General features: G+C 38.6%; 1 pseudogene; it reads left to right on the top strand.

The window, feature by feature from the left end:
• The first annotated feature begins 20,757 nt into the window (after window positions 1–20,757).
• LOC142179052 (F-box protein PP2-B11-like) lies at window positions 20,758–21,458 on the top strand (annotated as a pseudogene).
• Window positions 21,459–23,203: the final 1,745 nt, after the last annotated feature.

Here is a 23,203-nt window from a genome sequence, read left to right on the forward strand (position 1 = left end):
CACCTTTTCGGTTGTCTAATTAGTTGTGTGGGTTGAGTAGTCCCTTCTAGAGATTCGTTTTCCTTGTGTATCACGTTCGAGTTTGTAGCTTATTGGCACATTGCGGCATCATATGAAACTTTTGGTCATTTCTGGGGTGGCTTGTTGCCTGAGCAGCTTATACTGGGTGGGACGAGATTTTTGGATCTGGGATCAGTGCGATCGGATTATATGAAGTATATTAAAGAGAAAATACCATTAATTGGTTCATAATGGGGTGATGATTCTAGTCAAAGGGAGAGATTCAATGATTTGTTGACTCTGCAGTTGGTTATGAATTTCTATACATCTCTTCTGTCGTGGCGGTATTGCAAGAGTTGGAACAAGACTTATATATGTCATGAGGTGCATTGTGAGCATCAGATTCGTGGAATTTCGGCTATTGTTATCAGAGGATGTTATTATGATCATGTGAGCTATGCAGTGCATAGTGTGAATTCATCAAAGGTATGCAATCATGTATCGGTGCATCGTGTAGTGATTGATACGGTGTCTGTATGATGAGAATAGGCCTGTCAGAGAATTCTAGATGTTGGAATTAGACTCTAAGGCTTATTTGGCTAAGTGAAAAGGGAGAATCTTCAGGCTGGCTCCAACTAGTGTGCTCAACTGAGTTGTGGCAGCACGGGTAAGTGCGCGAGGTATTAAATAGTGATATCGGAAATCCCCAGAGCAGCTCTTATGACGTTCGATGACGAACGCATGTTTAAGTGAGAGAGAATGTAACGACCCGACCGGTCGTTTTGAGCTCTAGCACGTCGTTCAGCAGTTTGAGGCCATGAGCAATTTCACTTCAGGTATTATGACTGATACGCGTGGTCGGAATTGAAATTTTGGAAGTTCAGAGTTGATTTGAAAAGAAAATTCTCATTTCGGAAGCTTTAAGTTAGAAGAATGGACTAAGGTTGGATTTTGAGTAAACGATCTCGGAATTGGGATTTGAAGGTTCCAACCGGTGCGTATGATGAATTCGGACTCAGGCGTATGTCCGGATCGGGTTTTGGATGATCCGAGAGCGTTTCGGCGCCTACTATGGAAGTTGGCATTTTGGAAAAATTTCATAAATTTGGGTTGAAGTGCATTTCAATGTTACCAATGTCTGTTTGGGATTCCGAGTCTGGGAATAGCTCCGTATGGTGATTATGGTATTGGGAGCGCATCCGGAAGTGGATTCGGAGGTTCGTAGGTCATTTTGGAGTCATTTGGCTAAAGTTAGAAATTTAAAGGTTTCTGAGAAGTTTGACCGGGAGTGTACTTTTTGATATCGGGCTTGGAATCTGATTCCGGAAGTTGGAGTAGGTTCGTATCATGATTTTTAGGACTTGCATGCAAAATTTGGTGTCACTCCGAGTAGTATAAGTATATTTCGGCCCGTTCAGAGTAAGTTTGAAGAATTTGAAATATCTAAGTTGAATCAATTTTGTTTGGGGTATGATTCTTAGCTTTGATGTTGTTTTACACGTTCTGGGAGTTCGAGCGAGTTTGTTTTATGATTTCAAACTTGTGGATATGTTCGAGCAAGGCCCCGGGGGCCCCGAGTGTTAACCGGTAGAGACTCGGACCAATTTTGGGATTTGGAGGAAGAGCTGAAGCTTCCCGCTTCTGGTATGATCGCAGCTGCTCATGGATAGCTGTAGGTGCGAGCTCGCAGGTGCGGGCCACCAGTCGCATGTGTGAAGGAGAGGAGCTGGTTTCCAACTGCAGACACAAAATATTTTAGGGCACCTGCGAACACGCAACTGCGAAGGATTAGCGCGCAGAAGCGGATGGATGCACAGGAGCGAAGGGACAGGCGCACCTGTGGTTGCGCAGAAGCGAGCCATTGTCCGTAGGTGCGGCGCAAGGACAAAAGGGAGAATTGCACACCTGCGAGGAATTTGTCCGTAGGTGCGGAATAGCAGGTGCGAGTGTAACTCCGCAGGTGCGAAAATCGCAGAAGGCAGAAACTTCATTTAAGTCCGGAGTTGCGTATGTTCAGCCCATTTTCTTCATGTTTTGGGTGATTGTGGAGCATTTTGAGAGGGAATTTCAGCTAGCAACTTGAAGGTAAGTTAGTTCATCACACTTTAAGTTAAATTCATAGATTATGGATAGATTATAACAGGTAAATCTTGGAAATCAAGGGTTTAGATGAAAAACCTAGATTTTTATAAAAAGAAGATTTTTACCACGAAAATGGTTATGGAATTGGATAGAAATCATATGTTTGAATTCATTAGGTTATGGGTAATGATTATCTTTGAAAACTTTCGAAATCCGGGTACGTGGGCCCGAGGGTAATTTTATCGACTTTTCGAACAGAGTTGGGAATTGTTGTAAATAGGATTATAATGAGTATTAGAGTATATATTTATAGATTTGCTTACTTATTGACTAGTTTTGGAGCGTTGGGTATCGATTTGAGTTGATTGAATGGCTTGGGAGCCGGTTATGAAACTAAGGAGCGAGGTAAGTCTCCTTTCTAATCTTGTAAGGGGGAATTATCCCCATAGGTGAACTAAATTATTGTGTACTTCTATTTGTGGGGGCTACGTACGCATGAGGTGACGAGAGTCCATACGTAGCTACAAGCTATGCCTATGTCCGGGTAGTTTTAGGCTCATATCATGCCTTGTTAATATTGTTATTGATTATGTTTATTGTTTGTCTTGTGAGGGAGCGAGATTGAGTGTGCTTTTTAAATGTTTTGAAAGGAGTTGAAATTGAAGAACTTAAGATTTAAAAGGTTTTATTTGAAATTCATAATTTCGAAAAGAATTGAGGAATAATATAATAGCTGAAGAAATCTATGAGTAACCGCGTCGCATGTATGTTTCGCGAGCGGGTGATTTCCTTAAAAAGTTTCAAGTTGAATTTTTATTATTTTAAAAAGAATCAAGAAAGAGATATGATTTAAATGTTAAACTTATATTTGGCCGCGTCGCAGGTATGATTCGCGAGCGGGGTTTTTCCTTAAATTTATATTTCACCGCGTCTCATGTATGATTCGCAAGCGGGGACCGCGTCGCATGTATGATTCGCTAGCGGGGATATTTATAGATGCATCTATGGTTTGCGCCATTCGACCTTCTGGCAATGCACAGTTTAAATATTTGTTGGATCGGGCCGTACGACCTCGGCATAATTTGCGCATGCTTGTATTGCTTGTCTTGAAATTTATAAATAATGATATTGCCTCCTCGGCCTGAGTTAAATTGTTAAATAATGGGAGATAAATTTGGAGATTTCTTAATTTTAAAAGGACTGCTTACTTACTTCAAAATATTAAGCTTGCAACTGTTTATATAATCCATACTTAATTATATCATTGATATCCTATTTATAGCCCATTGTAAGTGTCGAAGTCGACTCCTCGTCACTACTTCTTCGGGGTTAGGCGGGATACTTACTGGGTACGCGTTGATTTACGTACTCATACTACACTTGCTGTATATTTTTGTGCAGATACACATACGTTTAGTGGCCTTGTGGGTGCAGAGGCGAGATTATGGCAGGGAATTAGGTTTGCTGCATTTTATACGACGATCCGCAGCCAGCAGAGTCTCCTTCAGAGTATTGTATTTTCCTTCATATCCAAATTTGTACTCTGGACAGTTATTGTATTTTATTTTAAATTCCTTAAAAAGGCTCATGCACTTGTGACACCGGGTTCTGAGATGATTATGGGGTGTTCAATATTGAAATTGAAAGACATTATTATTTATTCTATAAATTAATCTTTTTACTAGATAAATTGAAGTAAATTTACGATTTTAAAAATATTAAAATGAGAATTTAATTAACTATTTTGTGTTGGGTTACCTGACAGTGGTATCCGGCGCCATCACTACCTTTAACGGATTTTGGATCTTGACAACACCCTTCATCCAGCCATCCAATGTTGGGGGTATGGTTAAGAATCTTGAGGAGAATATATTAAGTATTAATATTAGTATATAGCAATTAAAGTATACTTTCTAATAGAAGATGTGTAGGTGTAAGTTTGAGACTCTCTATGTATTTTATCGGAAGGAGAAAGATTCAAAACCATTGGATTCATTGAATTCGGATGGTATCCCAAGCGTCTCTTAAAGTGGTAAGGCAAAACAGATAGATCAAAGTTTGAACTACTATTGGAAGGTACCATAGTAATTAAACCTTGACTCTTCAAAAGTCCCTCATCATTGATCCCAAGTCAGAAGTGGAAAATATTGAAACCTACTATCACATACTCTCCAGTCTCCTCTAAGAACACTATGAAAATGAGTTTTGATAGAATCTCCCATTTAAAAAATCTTTCATGTTTAACTTTTGATGGGTCCTCATTATTTAGTTCTCCACATTTTTCTCTTCAAATCGTGTATTTCACTCTATTTTGTTTGACAACAATTTCATCTTTTACTATGTATGGAACATGTGTTAATTGGAGTAATAGCTAAGTCTTAGTGAGGAATCACTTATAAATAAATATTTTTCATAAATACACTTTTATTGATGAATTATAGTATGTTACTTGTTTGGTAACTTATTTAGTCGTTAGAGCGTAATCAACTGCTACATTTAAGCGTATTACAGTCCATAATGTTTCTTGAGAAAGTAGTTCCTATAATGTCTGTCCCATATTGATTTATAACACTGAAGAACTACCAAGATGATAAATTGTTGCTTCTCTTTCACTTGTACATCTTTTTTTCAGTCCGTAATGTTTAGTTTATAGTAATTTAATTGTTGCTTCTCTTTCACTTGTACATCTTTTTTGTGGTTGACTTAGTTATGCTATAGTAGTGAAAATAAATCTCATTAGTTCTTAGTAAGCACATATATATATATATATATATATATATATATATGTGTGTGTGTGTGTGTGTGTGTGTGTGTTTCTTTCTAATTTTTAATTTTATTTTAAATGTGTAGGAAAATGCGGGTGATGGAATTGAAAATAGTGGCGACAAATCAATTTGATCTGTTAAAGTGAATAGTGAAGACCTTTTGAACAGTTGTAATATTTATTTTTATTGATACTATAAATACAAATATATTTGGTTTTGTAGAGCTCTTTGCTAGTGAACTTCTTGAAGCAACGGTGCTTTATTACTATGGATAGTACACAAAGTATGTTTCTTTGTTGATGTTTATTTCAAGTATATGCATTTGAATTATTTTTATTCTGTTACTTATTATCTAATTTAATGCTTGAGATCATAATGTATATACTTTAAATAAATGTGAACAAAATTTAATGTAAACAAATATAATTTTTTAACCACAAAATTGTGGCTAATATAAATATTTAAAAACATTACTTCATAGTATAGACAAAATTGCCACGCTTAGCAAGCGTGTCCATAGGGATTGTCAATCTGGCGTTGTTAATGATAAATGTTGCTTTAGAAGCCACACTTTAAAAGCGTAGTCTATAAGGTGAGAAAGAACACGCTTCAAATATGTAGCCTTATGTAATGACCCAACCGGTCATTTTTACTTTTAGAACCTCGTTCCCCTAAATACAACTCCCCATATGTGCTTTTATTAATTTATGACTTGCGAGGATGGTTGGTTCGAGATTTGAAAGTGTTCGAGTTAAAATCGGAACACTTGGTTCCTTAAGTTGGCCTTAAAATGCTAAGTTTGTCTTCGGTCAACATTTAGAGAAAATGACCTCGGAATCGGGATTTGACGGTTCCCATAACTCTGTATGTTGATTTTTAATTTAGGAGTGTGTTCGGAATTTTATTTTGAGTTCCGTAGTTAATTAGGCTTGAAATGGCCAAAATAAGAATTTAAGTTCGGAAGTTTGACCGGGGAGATGCGCAGCGTTTATGGCGACCTAGCTGGTATAGTCAACAAGTAATCTCTCCACCATTTCTTGGCGGAACCAGTCATCTGAAATGCAGCAAAATTGACCCCATTGGTCTCCACTACACCCATGTTCCGTAGAACCTCGTGACAGCTGTCAAGATACTCCTGGTGGTCCTCTGAAGGAGCACCACTGAAGTGAACAGAAAAGAGCTTGGTAAACCTGTCCAATCTCAATAAAGCCTCAGACGACATAGCTGGCCCATCTCCGACCTGCGCCGCAATAACTGGTTGAACTAAAACGATTGGCTGAGCTGCTGGAGCCTAATACTGGGGAGCTATCTGCTCCGAAGCGGGAGTGGTAGGAGTCTGGGCTCCTCCTCCAGCCAAGCTTTGATATAAGAAATAACCTGTCACGGCCCAAAATTTTCCACCGACGGGACCATGATGGCGCCTAACATTTTACTTACTAGGCAAGCGAACGTTAGAGAATCATTTACCAACTCCTTATTTCCGTTCAGTAATTAGCAATAATTAACTACGATGAAATATAACAAGTGCGGAATATCATAAATCTGTATTAACTACTACCACCCGGATCTGGAGTCACAATTCACGAGCATTCTAGAACTTACTACAAGTAATAGTCTGAAAGAAATATAACTGTCTGAATGAAAGAAAGCAGTAGGACATAAAGAGATAAACGGGGACTTCAAGGTCTATGAATGCTGACAGATCTACCTTGAGTCTCCGGACAGTGGACCAATAGCAAATCTCGATCAACCTGAGCCGGTATCAAAATCTGCACAGAAAGTGCAGAGTGCAGCATCAGTACAAATGACTCCATATACTGGTAAATGTCGAACCTAACCTAGACGAAGTAGTGACGAGGCTAAGGCAAGGCACCTACAATCAACCTGTACAATTTAACAATGTATACGCAAATAACAGGAATGAAGAACTAAACAGAAAATGTTGGGAGGGGAGACATACTGAGGGGAATACAAGATAAAGACCTACAACAGAATGATTACCGGAGCAGTCAATATACCATGAATCAACAGGAATAATTAATACAGTAAAGAAGAATGCACGGCATCACCCTTCGTGCTTTTACTCTTAATCTCACCATAAAATTAATAGAAACGGTACGGCATCACCCTTCGTGCCTTTACTCTCATATCATGGCACGGCATCACCCTTCGTGCATTAACACTCATAATATGGCACGGCATCACCCTTCGTGCATTAATACTCACAATACGGCAGGTCATTACTCTTTGTGCATTAACACTCACAATATGGCACGGCATCACCCTTCGTGCATTAACACTTTCCCTTACCATAATGCAATGCATAAATAGCAACAGGGAGATAGAATAACAAGTACAAACCTTACTTCAACATTTGGTTCCATAATATCAATCTCAACTTGAAATAAAAACTCAATTATCACCAGAAAATTCCGTAAACATGAAAAGAACGATAATTTGAACAACACTAGTATAACACGTAGCAATTTGGCATAGGAATGAGACAATATCAGAAAAACAAGAAACATGGAAAAACAGGTAAATTGGCGGTGCATAGGTACTCATCACCTCACAGATACGCCGCTCACATGAATTTCACTTAGCAAATAATCTAAGGTTCCTAATTCCCTCAAATCAGGGTTAGACACAACACTTACCTCGCTCCGAAGGCCACTTAATTCTCAATCACAGCTTTTCCTTTGGAATTCACCTCCAAACCACTCGTATCTATTCAAAAATGACTCAATAATATCAAATATTGCTAAAGGAATCAATTATATTGCATAAATTAAATTTTTCAAATTTTCCTCCAAAAAGTCAAAAAATCGACCCCGGGCCTGCTTGGTCAAAACTTGAGGTTCGGGCCAAAGTCCTTTTACTCATTCACCCCCGAGCCCGAATATATAATTAGTTTTGGAATACGACCTCAAATTGAGGTCTAAATTCCCGAAATCCCTATTTTCTACCCTAACCCCTAATTGTACCATGAAAACTCTAGATTTTAGGTTGAATATTCAATAAATGTAATGGATAATTGAAAGAAAATGGTTTAGAATCACTTACCAACAATTTGGGGAACGAATGACTCTTGAAACATCGCCCCTCGCCGTTTGGTTTTGAGAAAAATGAGTTTTTTGGCAAAAATCCCGTTTTGGATTCTGTTAAGTGCTGGGCGACAGTGTTCATCGCATTCACGAAGGCTACTGGCTTCCAAGCCTTCTTTAAATTTAGCACCAAATCAAATAAAATTCTCTAGAACACTTTAAAACATCTAATTTCTCAACTGGACGTCCGAATAACGTCAAATCAACTCCATTTCTCATCCAATTTCACAGACATGTCTTAAATATCATAATGAACCTGTACCGGGCTCCGGAACCAAAATACAAACCCGATACTAACATTGCCAAATATCAATCAATTCTTAAAAACAAATAATTTCCAAACTTTATTTTCATCAAAAAATTGATAACTTGAGCTAGGGACCTCTGAATTTGATTTCGGGCATACTCCCAAGTCCCATAATTCGATACGGACCTACCGGGACTGTCAAAGCATGAATCCAGGCACGTTTATTAAAAATATTGACCGAAATCAACAAAAATCAACTTTTAAGCCAAAAGTTTTTATTTTTATCAGTTTTCAACATAAAAGCTTTCTGAAAGATCTGCCCGGACTGCGAACACAAATCGAGGGTAAAAATGAGATTTTTAAGGCTTAAGAGCATAGATTCGAGTTCTAAAACATAAGATGACCTTTTGGGTCATCACAGAAAGATGCCTTGGAAAAGGTAAAATTGATTCAGGAGCGACTTCGTAAAGCACAGTCCAGACAACATCGTTATGCGGATCAGAAAATGCGTTATTTATCATTTATGGTGGGTAAAAAAGTTCTTTTGAAAGTTTCGCCGATGAAGGTAATCATGAGATTTGGGATAAAGGAGAAATTGAGCCCAAGATTTATAGGCCCATTTGAGGTGTTGAGACAAATTGGGGACATTGCTTATAAGCTTGACTTGCCTCCCAATTAATCAGGAGTTCATCCGGTTTTCCATGTATCAATGCTCCGGAAGTATCATGTCGGCCTATCACATGTGTTAGACTTCAGCACAGTTCAACTAGATAATAGTTTGGGCTATAAAGAAGAACCAGTTGCCATTGTTGATAAACAGGTTTGCCAGTTGAGGTCCAACAGGATTTCTGTAGTAATAGTCCAGTGGAGGGGCCAACCAGTCAAGGAAGCGACTTGGGAGGACGAGGAAAACGAGAGAGCTTATATCCACACTTATTCGGCACTCCAGGTACAATTCTAAACCCGTTCGAGGACGAATGTTTGTTTAAGAGGTGGAGAACGTAATGACCCAACCGGTTATTTTGACTTTTAGAACCCCTTTCCCCTAAATAAAACACTATGTATGTGCTTTTATTAATTTATGACTTGCGGGGATGGTTGGTTCGGGATTTGAAAGTGTTCGGGTTGAAATCGTAATACTTGATTCCTTTAGTTGGCTTCGGTCAACATTTTGAGTAAACGACCTCGGAATCCGGATTTGATGGTTCCTATAGCTCCGTATGGTGATTTTTGATTTAGGAGCATGTTCGTAATTTTATTTGGAAGTCCATAGTTAAATTAGGATTGAAATGGCTAAAATAAGAATTTAAGTTCGAAAGTTTGACCAGGGAGTTGATTTTTTGATATCGGGGTCGGAATCTAGTTCTGAAAATTTTTATAACTCTGTTATGTCATTTAAGACTTGCACCGAAATTTTGGTATCATTCTGAGTAGTCTAATTATGGTTCGGCGCATTCGGAGAATTTGGAAACTTGAAGTTCAAAGTTTGATCCAATTTGGTTTTGGGGTGTGATTCTTGGATTTGTTGTAGTTTTACGCATTTCGAGAGTTCTAGTAAGTCTGTATTATGATTACAAACTTGTTGATGCCTTTGGACGGGGTCCCGAGGGGCTAGGGTGTGTTTCGGACCGCCTGGAGCTAAATTTGAGAAACCAGATTTTTCCAGTTCTGGTTTCCTTCTTCGCGTTCGCGAGAGAGGTCTCGCGTTCGCGAACAGAAAACTGGAGCAGGCGAGATTTTTCACTTCGCATTCATGAAGAATGGACTGAGTTCACGAAGGGTAATGGCAGTGTGCATCACGAACACGTGAAGGCTTTCGCATTCACATAGAAGGGCGAGGCCAGGCGGGGAAATGGGCATTAAAGCTTCGCGTTCGCGAAGGAGGCATCGCGTTCGTGAAGGCCAAGTTTGGCAGTGCATCGCGATTGCAAGAGGAGCTCACGTTCACGGAGAGTAAAGTTGGGAAGCATAATTTTGTGCTTCACGAACGAGAGACAAGAGCCGAGTGCGCAACGAAGGAGCCTACTGTTATGGACAGAATGTCTTAAAAAGGGGATTCCACCATTTTTAACCTCATTTCTTCCATCCTTGAGTGATTTTGGATATTTTTGAGAGGGGATTTCAAATAGCAACTTGAAGGTAAGTTAATTCTACACACTTTGAGTTAAATACATAGATTATTGGTAGATTATAACTTGTAAATCTTTGATATCAAGGGTTAGAGAAAAAACCCATATTTGTATAAAAATGAGCTTTTAACTACGAAAATGGTTATGGAATTGGATAGAAATTATATATTTGAGTTCTTGAGATTATGGGTAACATTTTCATTCGAGAATTTTTGGAATCCAGGCATGTGGGCCCGGGGTAAATTTTAGAAATTTTATCATTTTGGGTTAGGTAATTTATTTAATAGCCTAAATTTAAATTATTGAACATGTATTAATATATAACTTTTGGATAGTTTCGGATTTTTCGGCACCGAATTGAGGTTTTTACGCGATATTTTGATCGAAAAGTGGACTTCGAGACAAGGTAAGTCTCTTGCCTAATCTTGTGAGGGAAAAATTACGCCATAGGTGATTAAATTAATAATTGTTGCTAATTGTGGTGGCTACGCACGTACAAGGTGATGAGAGTCCGTACGTAGCTACTATTTATGCTAAAGTCCGGTTAGTTTAGGACTCAAATCATGAATTGCGTGTATAAATTGTGTTCTTTACTTAATTAATTATTTGATATATATATTATGAATTTTTAGGGAAAATTATTAAAAGATGAAAATCTCATATGCTTAAACTTTCTGTTTAATTAATTAATTGTTAAAAGAAATTGTTCATCCTCACGAATTGATCCTATAATAAATATACTCTCCTTCCGGAGGTACATAAGAAAATTTCCTCCTTTCTTGTGGAGCGGGTCGAACGCCTCGGCAGGATAGATGAATCTATGGATCGCGCTGCATCCCTCGTAGTGTACACGACACTCTGGATCAGGCCGTACGACCTCGGCAGAAATCGTGCCAAATAATAATTACTCGATGCCTTGATATTTTTAATTACTGCTTGTGAATTTAATTAATAGATTGGAAATTGTTGCATTTGAAGGATTTTTATTATTTTTGCTAATTAAATAAAATTATTGTGAATCTTGTTGATTTAGATATTCTAGTTTTATTATAATTGTTATTATTGACCCATAGTGAGTGTCAAAGTCGGCCATCTCGTCTCTACCCCTTCAAGATTAGGCTTGATACTTACTGGGTACACGTTGTCTATGTACTCATACTACAATTGCTGCACTTTTTTTTGTAGGAACTGAGGCATGTGCTATAGTTAGACATATCGGCATGTACCCGCGTTATCCGGAGGCTTAGTGGTGAGCTGCTTTCTGTCTATCAGTGAGCTGCTTTCTGTCTATTTCATTCCAGACAGTATTTATAATTTTTGTATAATCTACTAGATGCTCATACACTTGTGATACCAGGTCTTGGAACACACACTGGTAGAATTTGGATTTGTATTATTTTCTTGGATTTACATTATCGGTATCTTTTCTATTTTCATTAATATTGCTAGGAAAAAGAATAGAATTACTTGGAAAATTTTTAAAGAATGATTGATATACGTTTAATTTATTAGTTGGCTTGCCTAGCTGTAATGTTGGGCGCCATCACGACCTATAGGTGAGATTGGGTCGTGATAAAATGGTATCAGAGCACTAGGTTCACGTAGGTCTCACAAGTTATGAGCAGGCCTAATAAAGTCCTACGGATCGGTACGGAGACGTCTGCACTTATCTTTGAGAGGTTATAGGATGTTAGGAAACTACCTTTCTTCATATTCCATCGTGCAATTGATGTAGTACTAAATATCTTTCTCTTATTCTCTCACAGATAGTGAGAACGCACTCTAATGAGGTTCCAGACCAGGGAAGAGCTACTCCCCCAGTTGCTAGAGGCTGAGGCCGAGGCCGAGGGAGGGCTCCAGCCCGTGGTAGAGGGGGAGGACGTCTCATGACTGTTCCAGTTATGCCGCCAGTGGGTCCAGTAGAGAATCCCATTGTTGATGAAATAGGGTGAGGTGCCTGTGGCAGAGCCAGCACCGGTGGATTTCACATCTGCACCAGGATTCTAGGATGTCATGGGTCGTCTGCTGCGGTTCATGGACATTATGACTCAAGCCGGTTTATTTACGGTAGACCCAGCCACATCTCAGGCCGACGGGGGAGCACAGACCCCTACCGCACAGGCTCGTGGACAAGCAGTTGTTATATATCAGACACAGGGTGCCCTACCCATAGGCGAAGCCCAGCCAGTGGAAACAGCTACACTTGAGCCCAGGCCAGCTGTAGCCGCTGATCCGTAAAAACTATTGGACAGATGGACTAGACTTCATCCTCTTGTCCTTGGGGGTGAGCGACATAAGGATCCACAGGATTTCATTGATCGGTGCAAGGATAGACTATACAACAAGAGGATTTTGGAGTCTCATGGGGTAGACTTTGCTACTTTTCAGTTAGAGGGCAGAGCCCGTGGATGGTGGCAGTCTTATGTTCTTGGCATACTGGCAGATTCTCCACCCATGACTTGGGACAGGTTCACCTGTATTTTCCTGGACAGGTATATTCCACCCTCTCAGAGGGAAAAGTTGAGGTTTCAATTTGAGCAGCTCCAGCAGGGTTAGATGTCAGTGACCGATTATGAGGAGAGGTTTTCTGAGTTATCTCACCATGCCCTTATGATACTCCCTACTGAGCCGGAGAGTGTGCGGAGGTTTGTTGCGAGTTTATATACTGACGTTCAGGACACTATGGCCCGAGAGGTTGAGATGGGTACTTCTTATGAGCTAGTCGTGGAGATAGCCCGGAGGATTGAGAGTGTGTGTCAGCGGATCCGAGAGCAAGTTACGAGGGATAAGAGGTTTAAGTATTCTGGAGAGTTTAGAGGTGCTCTGTCTGGGGGGAAGAGGTCAGTTCATGAGAGCGTAGTCCAGCAAGCCCCCATATCCAGCACCACCGCCTCCTTGGGGTCATCCAGTGCGACCTTATTTCAGTGCTATACCAGAGAATTCTTACCGCCCACCAGCTATCAAGGGTTCTTCCAGTGGGTAGTCAGGTCACCAAGGCCAGACTTCTAGTCAGCATCTTATCGCACCGAAAAGTTGTTACGAGTGCAGGGATCTCAGTCACATAAGGAGATTTTGCCCCAGACTTCAAGGTAGACAAGTGCAGCAGGGTCAGCAGCCTATGATTACCGCACCAGTTTCTCCACCAATGGTCCGACCACCAAGAGGTGGAGGACAGGTGCTAGAGGGTCGTCCTAGAGGTGGAGGTCAACGAGGCGGAGGCCAACTAATTAGCGCTCCAACTCGGTTTTATGCTTTTCCGGCCAGACCAGATATAGAGGCCTTAGATGCCGTGAATACAGGTAGTATTTCTGTTTGCGGCAAAGATGCCTCCGTATTATTTGATCCAGGATCAACATATTCATATGTGTCATTTTTATTTTCTCATTTCTTAGGTGTTTCTCGTGAGTCTGTGAGTACTCCTGTTTATGTGTCCACTCCTGTAGGCGATTTTGTTGTCGTGAATTGGATCTATCAGTCCTGTATTATTATATTCTGTGGTTATGAAACTAGATCAGATCTCCTATTGCTTGAGATGACTGATTTTGAAATTATCCTGGGTATGGACTGACTATCTCCATATCATGCTATTCTAGATTGTCATGCCAAGACTATTACCTTGGCTATTCTAGTATTGCCTAGGCTGGAGTGGAAGGGTTCGTCTGTTAGTTCATTTAATCAAGTTATTTCTTTTATGAAGGCTCAACACATGGTTGAGAAGGTTTGTTTATCTTATCTAGCCTATGTTCGGGATACTACTGCATAAACTCCGGCTATTGATTCAGTGCCTATAGTTCGGGAGTTCTCTGATGTATTTCCTTCAGTCCTCCAGGTATGCCACCTGATCGTGATATTGATTTCTGTATTGATTTGGCTCCAAATACCCAGCCTATATCTATCCCACCATATCGCATGGCTCCGAAAGAATTAAAAGAACAGCTTGAGGAGTTACTAGCCAAAGGGTTCGTCAGACCGAGTGTATCGCCTTGGGGTGCACCGGGGTTATTTATGAAAAAGAAGGATGGAACGATGCGAATATGTATTGATTATCGACAATTGAACAAAGTCACTATTAAGAACTAGTACCTGTTGCCCCGTATTGATGATCTATTTGACCAGTTGCAGGGTGCTAGGGTGTTCTCTAAGATTGACTTGAGGTCGGGGTGTTATCAGTTGAAGATTCGGGATTCGGATGTTCAGGAGACTACTTTCCGGACTAGATATGGTCATTATGAGTTTTTGGTGATGTCTTTCCGTTTAACTAACGCCCCTGCAGCGTTTATAGATTTGATGAACAAGGTATTCAGGCCATATATTGATTCGTTTGTCATTATCTTCGTTGATGATATTTTGATTTACTCGCGCAATAAAGAAAAGCACGAGTAGCATATGAGAGCGGTGCTTTAGACGTTGCGGGAACAAAAGCTATATGCTAAGTTCTCCAAATGTGTGTTCTGGCTAGAGTCTGTAGCATTTTTGGGGCATATTGTATCGGGCGAGGGTATTAAGGTTGATCCCAAAATGATTGAGGCAGTTCAGAATTGGCATCGTCCCACATTGGCGACTGTGATCAGGAGTTTCCTAGGTTTAGCAGGTTATTATCGTCGGTTCGTGGAAGGTTTTTCATCTATTGCAGCACCTTTTACCAAATTAAACCAGAAGGGTGCTCAATTCCGATGGTCTGATGATTGTGAGGTGAGCTTTCAGAAGCTCAAGAAAACATTAACTACAACACCAGTATTAGTGTTTCCTTCTGGTTCGGGGATGTATATAGTGTATTGTGATGCTTCACGCATTGGCTTGGGTTGTGTATTAATGCAGGAAGGGCGAGTTATTGCATATGCTTCACGTCAGCTGAATCCCCACGAGAAGAATTATCCGGTACATGATTTGGAGTTAGCTGCGATTGTTCACGCTCTTAAGATTTGAAGGCATTATCTATATAGGGGTGTCTTGTGAAGTTTACACTGATCATCGTAGTTTGCAGCATTTGTTCAAGCTGAGGGATCTAAATTTGAGACAGCGTAGATGGCTTGAGTTACTAAAAGATTATGATATTACTATCCTGTAACATCCGGGCAAAGCAAATATGGTTGCAGACGCCTTGAGTAGATAGGCAGAGAGTATGGGTAGTTTGGCTTTCATTGCAGCAGAGGAGAGGCTATTAGCTTTGGATATTCAATCCTTGGCTAACCGACTTGTGATATTGGACATTTCAGAGCCCAGCCGAGTTCTTGCAAGTGTTGTAGCTCAGTATTCACTATTTGAGCAGATCAAGGCTCGTCAGTATGATGTTCCACACTTAATGGTTCTTTGGAAAACGGTACTACAGGGTGGTACCATGGAAGTTACAATTGGCGCGGATGGTGTTCTGCAACTACAGGATTGTCTATGTGTTCCTAATGTGGATGAACTGAGGAAAACGATCCTGGAGGAGGCACACAGTTCTCGGTATTCTATTCATCCAGGTGCTACGAAGATGTATCATGACTTGAGACAGCATTATTGGTGGCGACGAATGAAAAAGGATATAGGTGAGTATGTAGCTAGGTGTCTAAATTGTCAGCAAGTTAAATATGAGCACCAGAGGCCAAGTGGCCTACTTCAGCAGATGACTATACCAGAGTGGAAATGGCAACGCATCACTATGGACTTTGTAGTTGGGTTGCGTCGTACCTTGCGGAAGTTTGATGCAATTTGGGTCATTGTCCACAGGTTGACCAAGTCGGCACACTTCATTCCGGTTGTGACTACGTATACTTCATAGAGGTTGGCCCAGTTTTATATTCAGGAGATAGTTCGGTTGCACGGTGTGCCAATTTCTATCATATCAGATAGAGTCCCTCAGTTTACTTCACATTTCTGGAGAGAAGTACAAAGTGAATTGGGTAACCGTGTAGAGCTCAGCACTGCCTATCATCCGCAGACCGACGGGCAGTTAGAGCGGACAATTCAGATTTTGGAGGATATGCTCAGGGCATATGTGATTGACTTTGGAGGCCAGTGGGATCGTTTTTTGCCTTTGGCCGAGTTTTCTTTTAATAACAGTTAACAATCCTGCATCGAAATGGCTCCATTTGAGGCTTTATATGGTCGTCGATGTCGTTCGCCCATCGGATGGTTTGAGCCCGATGAGGATAAATTATATGGTACTGGTTTGGTGAAAGATGCCTTGGAAAAGATAAAGTTGATTCAGGAGCGACTTCGTATAGCACAGTCCAGACATAAGCGTTATGTGGATCAGAAAGCGCGTGATTTATCATTTATGGTGGGTGAAAAAGTTCTTTTAAAAGTTTCGCCGATGAAGGGAATCATGAGATTTGGGAAAAGGAGGAAATTAAACCCAAGGTTTATAGGCCCATTTGAGGAACGAGTTGGGGAGGTTGCTTATAAGCTTGCCTTGCCTCCCAATCTATCAGGAGTTCATCCAGTTTTTCATGTAGAAATGCTTCGGAATTATCATGCCGACCTATCAGATGTGTTTGACTTTAGCACAGTTCAACTAGATAATAGTTTGGGCTATGAAGGAGGACCAGTTGCCATTGTTGATAAACAAGTTTGCTAGCTGAGGTCCAAGAGGATTTCTGCAGTAAAAATCTAGTGGAGGCGCCAACCAGTCGAGGAAGCGACTTGGGAGGACGAGGAAAACATGTGGAGAAGATATCCACACTTATTCGGCACTCCAGGTACAATTCTAAACCCGTTCGAGGACGAAAGATTGTTTAAGAGTGGAGAATGTAATGACCCAACCGGTTATTTTGACTTTTAGATCCCCATTCCCCTAAATAAAACTCATTGTATGTGCTTTTATTAATTTATGACTTGCGGGGATGGTTGGTTTGGGATTTGGAAGTGTTCGGGTGAAAATCGAAACACTTGATTCATTAAGTTGGTCGTAAAATGCTAAGTATAACTTCGGTCAATATTTTGAGTAAAAGACCTCGAAATCGTGATTTGACTGCTCCAATAGCTCCATATGGTGATTTTTTATTTAGGAGAGTGTTAGAAATTTTATTTAGAAGTCCGTAGTTAAATTAGGATTGAAATAGCTAAAACAAGAATTTAAGCTCGAAAGTTTGATCGGGGAGTTGAATTTTTGATATCGGGGTCAGAATCCATTTCTGAAAATTTTCATAGCTCCGTTATGTCATTTAAGACTTGCACGCAAATTTTGGTGTCATTCCGAGTAGTCTAAGTATGGTTCGGCGCATTCGGAGAATTTGGAAAACTTGAAGTTTTGGGGTGTGATTCTTGGATTTGTTGTTATTTTACGCGTTTCGAGAGTTCTAGTAGGTCCGTATTATGATTACAGACTTGTTGATGCCTTTAGACGGGTTTCCGAGGGGCTCGGGTGTGTTTCGGACAGCCCGGAGCTAAATCTGAGAAACCAGATTTTCCAGTTCTGGTTTCCTTCTTCGCATTCTTGAGAGAGGTCTCGCGTTCGCGAAGGGAAAACTGGAGCAAGCGAGATTTTTCACTTCGTGTTCACGAAGAATGGACTATGTTCGTGAAGGGAAATGACAGTGTGCATCGCGAACGCGTGAAGGCTTTCGCGTTCGCGTAGAAGGGCGAGGCCAGGCGGGGTATTGGGCATTAAAGCTTCGCGTTCGGGAAGGAAGCATCGCGTTCGCGAAGGCCAAGTTTGGCAGTGCATCGCGTTCGCGAGAGGAGCCTCACGTTCTCGAAGAGTAAAGTTGGGCAGCACATTTTTGTGCTTCGCGAATGCGAGACAAGGGTCGTGTGCGCGAAGAAGGAGCCTACTGTTACGGACAGAATGTCTTAAAAATGGGATTCCACCATTTTTAACCTCATTTCTTCTATCCTTGAGCGATTTTGGAGATTTTTTGAGAGGGGATTTCAACTAGCAACTTGACGGTAAGTTAATGCTATACACTTTGAGTTAAATACATAGATTATGGGTAGATTACAACTTGTAAATTTTGGATATCAATGGTTAGAAGAAAAATCCATATTTATATAAAAATGAGATTTTAACCACAAAAATGGTTATGGAATTGGATAGAAATTATATATTTGAATTCTTGAGATTATGAGTAACATTTTCATCCGAGAATTTTCGAAATCCGGGCATGTGGGCTCGGGGTGAATTTTTGGAATTTTACCATTTTGGGTTGGGTAATTTATTTAATAGCCTAAATTCGAATTATTGAATATGTATTAATTATTTTATATAACTTTTAGATAGTTTCTGATTTTTCAGTACCGAATTGAGGTTGTTGCGCAATATTTTGATCGGAAAGTGGATTTTGAGACAAGGTAAGCCTCTTGTCTAATCTTGTGAGAGGGAAATTACCCCATAGGTGATTAAATCAATAATTGTTGCTAATTGTGGGGGCTACATACGTACGAGATGACGAGAGTCCGTACGTAGTTACTATTTATGCTAAAGTCCGGGTAGATTAGGACTCAAACCATGAATTGCATGTATAAATTGTATTCTTTACTTAATTAATTAATATATATATATATATATATATATATATATATATATATATATATATATTGTGAATCGTTAGGGAAAATTATTAAAAGATGAAAATCTCATATCCTTAAATTTTCTGTTTAATTAATTAATTATTAAAAGAAATTGTTCATTCTCTCGAATTGATCTTATAATAAATATACTCTCCTTTCGTAGGTACAAAAGAAAATGTCCTCCTTTCTTGTGGAGCAGGCCGAATATCTCGGCAGGATAGATGCATCTATGGATCGCGTCGTACGTTCTTCGGTAGTGTACACGACACTCTAGATCGGACCGTACGACCTCAGCCAAAATTGTGCCTAATAATAATTACTCGATGCCTTGAGATTTTTAGTTACAGCTTGTGGATTTAATTAATAGATTGGAAATTATTGCATTTCAAGGATTTGTATTATTTCTGCTAATTAAATAAAATTATTGTTAATGCTGTGAATCGTGTTAATTTAGATATTATAATTTTGTTATAATAATTATTATTGATCTATAGTGAGTGTCAAAGTCGGCCATCTCGTCTCTACCCCTTCGAGATTAAGCTTGATACTTATTGGGTACATGTTGTTTACGTACTCATACTACACTTGCTGCACTTTTTGTGCAGGACCTGAGACAGGTGTTATAGTTGGACCTATCGGCGCACACCCACGTTATCCGGAGGCTTAGTGGTGAGCTGTTTTCTGAGCTGTTCTGCAGCAACTAGTGCCTCTTCCTGAATTTTTATTCTGTCTATTTCATTCCAGACAGTATTTTTAATTTTTGTATAATCTACTAGATGCTTATACACTTGTGATACTAGGTCTTGGCACACACACTGGTAGAATTTGGATTTGTATTATTTTCTTGGATTTACATTATCAGTATCTTTTCTATTTTCATTAATATTGCTAGGACAAAGAGTTGAATTACTTGGAAATTTTTTAAAGAATGATTAATATACGTTTAATTTATTAGTTGGCTTGCCTAGCTGTAATGTTGGGCGCCATCAAGACCTATAGGTGAGATTGAGTCGTGACACCTTATGTCATAAAAGCATGGCTATATGAGAAAATATAATCGTGGCATGTGTACCGTATCGGCCACACTTTTAAAGCGTGGCTTCTAAGACAATACCTACAAAGTGTGGCCAATAGTCAAAGGTTACGGTACTTTTGGCCACCCCAAAAGTATTGCCTAAAGCCGTAAAGTGTTGGATTTGACCAAATGCTACACTTCTTGGCATCTTTGGCCACACTTCTCAGGGCTGACTAGAGGACTAAAATATTGTAGTGACTGTTAATTATTATACGAACAATATTGTATATTCGATCCTTGAAATCATTTCATGTATTCAGTTAGAGTTCATGACTCAGTATTACCAGTCTTGGGAGGTTGTTATAATTATTTCCGTTGTTGGTTTCGATTATCTATATAAAACAAATGGCTTGATATGTTATTAGAATCAGCTTATCTAGTCTTAGAGACTAAGTGCCATCACGATACCTGTGGTCCTAAAAAATACAATAGTGACTAAATAATATATGTGCAACTTCACATCTCTTTTCAAGAATATCCAAATGGTCCTAAAAAGACAACCTTATCTGTTTCAACAATAATGTTAGAATGAGCCCTATTACAAAGGGTTTTCCAATAGACACGTTTTTAACATTCAAGTAAAAAAGTTGTTCTTGTTAACGCACCTACTATAGTACTATGGTGACAAATTTTGGAGTCCAGTAAATGCTCTATAAATATCAGGACGAAGCAAAAGGGAGTAGAGCCAACTAAAAAGATATAAAGAGCGAGCATCATATCATATATAGCAATACAAGAAAGATGGTAAGTTATTCTTCTGGTTGATATATTCTTAATCTTTCTTTCTTGTGTTTACTTTCATAATTGATGTTTGAAATTTACGTAACAACTGATCAAGTGTTAATATATTGTGTTTAATCAGCAAGGCCAGTGGATAGCCGCAAGAGACCTTTAATTACATAGATGAACAATCCTCAGTACTGGACATGAAAAACTGTTGATCCTAAGTCTGTCTCTCTCTAACTATGTCTCTCTAAATTTCATTAAAATGAGAAATATATTTTAATCCGACCTCAACATTTTGTACTACAGTATTGAAGTGGCGGAGCTTCGTAGTGTAGCTTGGCTTGACATTTATGGAAAGATCGAGACAAAAAATCTTATTCGAAAGACTAGTTATGCTGTATATTTAGTGTTCAAGTTAACAGATAACCCTCGTGAACTTGAACGAGCCACAACATCGCTAAGATTTGTGAACGAAGTGGCGGAGGGCGCTGGCATTGAGGGTACCACTGTTTTCATCTCGAAGAAAAAGGAATTACCAGGAGAACTTGGCCGGTTCCCACATCTCCGAAGTGATGGCTGGTTAGAAATCAAGCTTGGTGAGTTTTTCAACAACTTAGGAGAGGATGGTGAAGTCGAAATGAGGTTGATGGAAATCAATAACGGCACTTGAAAATCTGGCATCATCGTTAAGGGCTTCGATATTCGTCCAAACTAATTGGATAGATCTCTACCCAGTGACCTTTATGTTTTCTATTTTGCATCTTTGTTGTGTTTGTCTTTTAGATTTTCTAATAAAATCACTCTTTGTCTATAATAAGAGTGAGCTTGTTGTAAGTGCATGTGATCTTATTTATGATCTATCCTTTTTATCTTATTCTGAAATTATAATAAGAGATTCTACGATTTCTACTTCTTAGATAATTGGTGTACTCTTGGATCAATAAAAAGCGAGAATATCTATATATATATATATATATATATATATATATATATATATATATATATATATATATATATATATATAATATATATATATATATATATATATAATTGAGGGAAAAGACAAGGTGACTTGGCATCTCTCTTTGGCCAAGGATCATATTTATCTTTTTTTTCCCTTTTTTTTTTGACTTTTTCCCTTCATTCTTTTCATTTAATTTGTTTTATAATTGAAAATTGAAAGGACGCCGTTCCAAATCTTAAATTCACTTTTCAACTTTCCATTAAACGACACAATTAATAAGAGTTAAACAACCGTTATTTTGGTAAAGAATTAAAGAATCGTTGCTTTAGAGCAAAGGGTAAAGAATTGTATAGTCTAACCAATAATCTCTCTGAATTTTAACTATTAAAACGGCTGCGACAATAAAGCATTTGGCGACATGCAGTATGGCTAATTCCAAGTATATGACTAGCTAGCGTACGTGCTTTTAATATCTTCCAACTAATTATAGTCTCCTCTTCGAATTCCCTTAATTGATACTGCTTCTATCTTTTTAATAACATTAACATGAAGTAATGATGTAATTAGTAGTTTTATAATTCTTAATTTTGAGATTTGAGAGGAATAATTTGGATCTCAATATGTTCTTTTATATATTGATAATTAACAGTATCGGAGCTTTGCTTTCCAGGCTATTGCTGCTACTTGACTCATGCTTTACAGGATATTTGGTTCTCCTATTTTTGTCACATTTTGCACTTATGTTAAAGAACTTAAAATATGAGTACTCCTTTATTGCGTGTGGTACAAATTGACTTCATGCCTTTTCTTCTTTTTAGGAGAATTCTTTTTTTCTTTGTAATTTGTTTTGTTTTGGTTTTAAGGAACATGAGTGGTCAATTCAATTGTAGAGGCATACTTATATGTAGCTTTTCATGTAACAAGCAATTATATACCATATTTTTAAACAAAAAAAAAAGAACAAAATTGACGGTGTCACGCTTGGAGAACATGGAAAAAATCATTAAACCGATCAAAGAGTACTATTTTCCCTGATAATCCATTGAATATAATGCTATTGATATTATTTATTTAAATAAAAGGTACGAGAATATCAAAGATATACGAATGATATGTTAATCAATCTTAAGATGACTTTGAAATTTTTGCTGCTTGGCTAACTTAAGACCATGAGTTTACAAATTATATTTTGGAAAAGTATAGCCACTGTGAAAATAATAGCAAAAACAATGTATAAAATTTGTATATTTTTTGTATATATATACATTATGTATGTTATATACAAAAATTATGCAAGTTTTATATATTTTTTCGCCTACCAAATATAAATAGTTTCTAGCGCGGGCTAAAAGTGATAATACCCCTTATATTTTCCTCTTTTAGGCTATTTTTTTGATATAGTAAAGATTGATTTTTATTATTATAAAGATTCTAACAATAATTATTCATCCATATTTTGGTTTTCTTTGCTAACCGCGCGAAGCGCGGATAATTTAACTAGTTATAACAAATAAAAGAGATAAACGCAAATTAAAAATGTTTTTGTCATGTGTCTTACTACAATATGAAAATAACTTATAAGCTTCAAATCTTTGCTCTATCCATGCGTTCTTACATT

Source organism: Nicotiana tabacum, unplaced genomic scaffold (genome assembly GCF_000715075.1).
Source record: "Nicotiana tabacum cultivar K326 unplaced genomic scaffold, ASM71507v2 Un00234, whole genome shotgun sequence".
NCBI classification, from domain to species: domain Eukaryota; kingdom Viridiplantae; phylum Streptophyta; class Magnoliopsida; order Solanales; family Solanaceae; genus Nicotiana; species Nicotiana tabacum.